At 41.8% G+C, this 5,631-nt stretch overlaps 1 pseudogene; it reads left to right on the top strand.

Moving 5' to 3' along the window:
* The first annotated feature begins 3,269 nt into the window (after positions 1-3,269).
* On the top strand, positions 3,270-4,251 carry LOC123942156 (annotated as a pseudogene).
* The last annotated feature ends 1,380 nt before the right edge of the window (positions 4,252-5,631 follow it).

Genomic DNA, 5,631 nt, shown 5'->3' with positions numbered 1-5,631 from the left:
GCTTCAAGGAAATTAATGTGGGAACAGTGCATAAGACGGGTGGAAGAATGAAAAAGATTGGTGATGGGGATGACTTTGGGAAAGCTGTTAAAATAATCTAGTTGATAGACAACGAGTGCCTGACTCGCCAAGTGTGGCAGATAGAAGGGCCGTGTGCAGACTAGTAAGGAGGAGACTGGAATAAGAGAAGATTCCAGTTTGCAAGCCATTATCAAATCTTGATAATCATTCATTTATTCATTCATTCCGCATATAGTGTTCCTTTTCATGCCAGGCTCTAGTCTAGGGGCTGGAGATACAGGGCAAAAGAAACAAGTCAAACCAAAACAAGAACATAAACTCAGAAGAATCAGATTTAAGGGGGGAATGAAAGTAATACAGTCAGTTGTTTTTAGTTTGTCAAGTTTGACAGGCAGTGGGCAGTTGGAAATCTAGGATTGGAGCTTTGGAGAAAGTTCAGGTATTTAGATAAATATTTGAGAAGCATTATGCAAAAGGAATAATTACTTTAGGATTCCCAAGGGTAATGATTACAGGAAGAATTAATGAGAAGATATAGTTTTGTGAGAGCCTTGAAATGCATATTCTGAAACCATAGAGAAAAAAAATCCTACAAACATTTGGACAAGAGAAACAGAGGTTACCTCTCTCGAGGGAGCACAGACTAAGACATATTAAGGAAGAAGCTGAGAGAGACTTTAGGATGAGTCACACATATTCTTGTTTTCTCTTTCTTCTGGAAACATAGTAAGATTATCTGTTCTTAATCCTCTTTGAATTAGGTGAGGAGGCTGACTTGCACTGTGAGTGTAGTGTGCCTGATTTCCACCTGGAGGCTTCAGACAGAACACGGTTTGTCAAGCGCCCTTCTCCCTTGTGTGCTCATTAAGGAGTATATTTAGATGAAGCCCTCCATTAGGCTGGATCCCCGAGTGACTACATGAGCAGACCCACCTTACTGACCTGCCCTGCACATGCAGCATGCGTGAGGAAGAAACCTTACCTGTGTGAAGCCACTAAGCTTTAAGGGTTGTTTGTTACTGCAGCGTAACCCAGACGAAGCTGATGGATACATAGACTAAACTGCTATAATTAAGAACTCAAACATCTGGGACACCTGGGTGGCTCAGACAGTTAAGCATCTGCCTTCAGCTCAGGTCATGATCCCAGGGTTCTGAGATCAAGCCCTGCATGGGGCTCCCTGCTCAGTGGGGAACTTGCTTCTCCCTCTGCCTACTGCTCTATCTGCTTGTGCTCTGTCTCTTTCTCTCTGTCAAATAAATAAACAAAATCTTAAAAAAAAAAAAAAGGACTCAGACATCTGTGTACCACATCATTATTGATGGTCACAGGTTCCTTCTGCTTTACAGTCTTCCCATCCTCCTGGTGGATTTCCTCATTCATACAGTCCAAGGTTGTTCACCAGCTCCAGCCCTAGGGAAGGAACAAAGGGCAACCAACTTATTTCTAAGGAAGTGAAGTTAAAGTTGCACATATCACCCTTCCACACATTCCGTTCATGGAAGCCAGGTCACAGAGTCACACCTAATAGCATGGGAAGCTAGTAAAAGTAGAAACCAGAAAAAAAAAAGTAGTGACTACCAATTTTGTGTCCTATTGAATCTGGAGTGAGATCAGTTCTATTACTAGGAGAAGACAATGGATACCGGGGGCATTTTACAGAGTCTGCCACAGGGTACGTAGCTCGTCCAAGGAACTAAATGTAGTCTAGCTATAGTCGGAGAATATAGTGAGACATAGAGGGTGGTTTAGGAGAGGTGGCAATGAGGAGTGGGGTCCAAGATCAGGGAGGGCCTTCTACGGCTTATCCAAATGCAATAGAAATCCATTGAAAAGTTTGTTTTTTTTTTAAGATTTTTTAATTTACCCTTTTGAGATAGAGCAAGTGAGCCAGAGAGAGAGAGAGAGCGTGCACACGAGCACAAATGGAGGGGGGAGGGGCAGAGGAGAAGAGAGAAGCAGGCTCTTCATTGAGCAGGGAACCCGATGCAGGGCTCGATCCTAGGACCCTGAGATCATGACCTGAGCCGAAGGCAGATGCTTACCTGACTGAGCCACCCAGGCATCCCATTTGAAGGGTTTTAAGTGGAGGAGCAACACAGATTTGTATTTAAAAGATTCTCCTGTTTGCAGGAGGGAGAATAGATCAAAAAAGATCAATTAGACAGCCTTCGCAGGATCCAAGTAAGAGCACATAATCACTTGTCTCCATAGCAGAGGCTCTGTAGATAGAGAGATGAAGATGAATTTCACCACTATGTGGAATCCAGAAGCAAGAATACTGAAAGATGTGGGTGAGAGATATGGGGGTTTAGGGAAATAGGGGAGTTAAATATCTTCCCAGATTTTCTGGCTTTAGGATTGAGGTGGATAGGGCTGTCATTTTCTGGAGGGAAAATCCTGGTAGAGGAGCAGTTTACTTACTGGGAAAGAAATGAGTGTCATTTTGAGTACTTTGTATTTAATGCAACTGGGGGACATCCAAATGGGGATATCTGGTAGTTGGTTAGATGTCTATTGGCTTGAGTTCAGGAGAGGGATCTAGGATAGATCTAAAAGACTGAGAATTGTTAGTGTATAGATGATAATTAAATCCAAGGAATGGGATGAAATGATCTGGGGAAAGTGGGTTGGAAAGAAAAGGGGAGTTCTGAAGAGCACAACATTTGAGGAATGAGGGAGAGGGCAGTCAAATATCAAAATAGAGAAGAAAGTGCCAGAGGGAAGACCAAAACTCAGGAAATACATAGCTTCATGAATGCTGACGGAAGTTAGAGTGTCAGGGAGAGAGTGAGCAAGCAAAGTATAAAACTTAATGAGAAGTAAAACAAAGTAAGGCAGAAAACACGTTTAGATAAGATACAGTCCACAATAGTACAAGGCAGAAAGCCAATGAAACTGCAAATCATAAAAAAAAAAGGAAACATGCAATAAAAGAGTTGAAGTTAGAGCAAAAAGAACAGCTATGTCATAAAAGGAAAACGACAAAGCAATAATTTTCAGATTATTTTTGAAATCAGAATTCAAATACGTGTTGCTTACAAGATGCTTGAAAGAAACACAAGACGTCTCTAATGGTTTTTGAAGTCTGAAGAGGCAAACACCACCCAGAAAATTTGAATAGTATGGTGAATAAATACAGAATGGCTAAATCGTTCTGGAAATCCTACAATGATTAAATTTGAAAGCCTGGAAGGTGAAAAATATTCTGAAAAAATCACCAGGGTAAATTCAAAAGCAGTTAAAAAAAAAAACAACACAGCAGTAAACCAGTCAGCACAGGTCCTCGAGGTGGCAGTGGTGGAAGCGGCAGGTGGGTGTGGCTTGCGGGGGGCGTGCTCAAGATCCTGCTCAAGGTGAACAACCTGAACAACCGCATCATCGAGGGGATGCTCAAGCTCAAGGTGGAGATCATCGCTGCTGATAGCAAATCAGAAGTAGTAGAAGTAACATTTGTAGATTTTGATGTTGTCCTCTAACATATTTCAAACCCTAATGGAGACAAAACAAAAGTGATGGTCAGTCTTTCCTTGAAATTCAACAAGGAACCTCAGGCACATGGTGCGGATGAGTTATAGCAGATTGCATATGGAAATTTCTCGGTAAATCCCCAATCAGGACACAAGGTCTCTGCTATATGACCTTGAAAATCTGCCAGCATCCGAGGATTCCATTGTGCATCAAGGCTGGTGTGTTGAAACGAAATTATTTTGCTTCTGTCTTTGAGAAAGACTTCCAATTCCAAGAAGAGGGCAGTTACCCATTGGAGGGATGATGAGACCCTGTATGTTGAGTCTGAAAAGGACTGAGTCACAGTAGTCTTCAGCACAGTGTTTAAGGTTGACAACGATGCAGTCATTGGAAAAGTGTTCATGCAAGAGTTCAAAGAAGGACGCAGAACCAGGCACACAGCCCTATGTGTCCCGTTTAGCCACAGGGAAGCTCCTCTGGAGTTGAAAGACATGGGTGCTGCTATGGTGACAGCAATGGCTATACACCTCCCTGCCGTTTCCTTGAGGCATACCAATGCCAGTGCTTGAGACAAAACCATCCACCTGATCCACTCGTTCTGGAACAATCCACACTAACACATCAAGTGCCCTAAGGCCGATATTCACACACGTATTTGGGCAAAAAGCTGACTTCCTCAAGGTGCTGAACCAGGCACACCAAGATGTTAAGAAAAAAGAAAGGAAAACAGTCAAGGGGAAGATGGTTTCATCCCACTAACTCTTGGGAAGAGGAAGAGGAGGCGGCTGGCAGCTGAAGGCTGGAATTCTTACTACTGGGTAATCGTAGCTTTTTTTTTTTTTTTAAGATTTTATTTATTTATTTGACAGAGATCACAAGTAGGCAGAGAGGCAGGGAGAGAGAGACAGGAAGAAGCAGGCTGTCTGCAGAGCAGAGAGCCCGATGTGGGGCTCGATCCCAGAACCCTGGGATCATGACCTGAGCCGAAGGCAAAGGCTTTAACCCACTGAGCCACCCAGGTGCCCCTAATTGTAGCTTTAAATGTTGCACTTCTTCAGGTTCTTAAGGGATTTTCCATTTTGGTTCCATTTTTTACACCTTTGGAAAATAATCTACAGAAACGAGCTGTGCTTGCAAGGACTTCATAGTTCTCCAGAATTAAAAAAAGAAAAAAAAAATGGTGCACCTGGGTGGCTTAGTCAATTAAGCCTTGGACTTTTGATTTTTGGCTCAGGTAGTGATCTCAGGGTTGTGAAATTGAGCCCCACACTGGACTCTGTGCTGGGCATGGAGCCTGCTTAAGATTCTCTCTCTCCCTCTCCCCCTCCCCCATCTCCCCCACCCTCCCCACAAAACAACAACAACAAAAATACTTTTGAGCATCAAAAGGCACCATCAAGAAGTAAAACAAAACAAAATAAACAAACAAAACAGCCCATGGAATGGGAGAGAATATTTGCAAATCATATACTTCATAAGAGTGTAGTATGTTTAGTATCCAGACTATATAAAGGATGCTTGCAACTTGACAATAAAAAGACAAATAACCCAATTTAAAAATAAGCAAAAGTTTACACAGACACTTCTCGAAGGAATAAATAAAGATAGCCAATAATATCCTGAAAAGTTGCTCAGTCATTAGAAAAATGCAAATGAAAAACACAGTGAGATAACACTTTATACCCACACGAATGGTTGAAATTGCTGACTATAACAAGTTTTGATGAAGGTATGGAGAAACCAGAACCCTCATACGTTGCTGGTGGGCCTGTAAAATGGTGCAGCTATTTGGAAAATAGCTTGACAGTTCTTCAAAAAGTTAAAGAGTTACCATATGCCCTAGCAATTTTACTTCTAGGTATATACCCAAGAAAGTTGTAAACATATGCCCACACACAAAAACTTGTGCATAAATTTTCAAAGCAACATTATTTATAGTAGCCAAACAGTGGAAGCAAACACAATGTCCATCAAATGGTGAATGGATACACAAAGGTGGTATATCCATACAATGGAATATTATTTAGCTATAAAGTACTGATAATGTACTACAATGTGGATGAAACTTGAAGACATCCTAACTGACAGAAGCCAGTCACAAAAGCTACATATTTCATGACTCCGTTTACATTAAATTGT

This window comes from Meles meles, chromosome 5, assembly GCF_922984935.1.
Source record: "Meles meles chromosome 5, mMelMel3.1 paternal haplotype, whole genome shotgun sequence".
Taxonomy (NCBI): domain Eukaryota; kingdom Metazoa; phylum Chordata; class Mammalia; order Carnivora; family Mustelidae; genus Meles; species Meles meles.
Note: the sequence above shows the minus strand (reverse complement) of the source record. Positions and strands in the feature narration are given on the sequence as shown.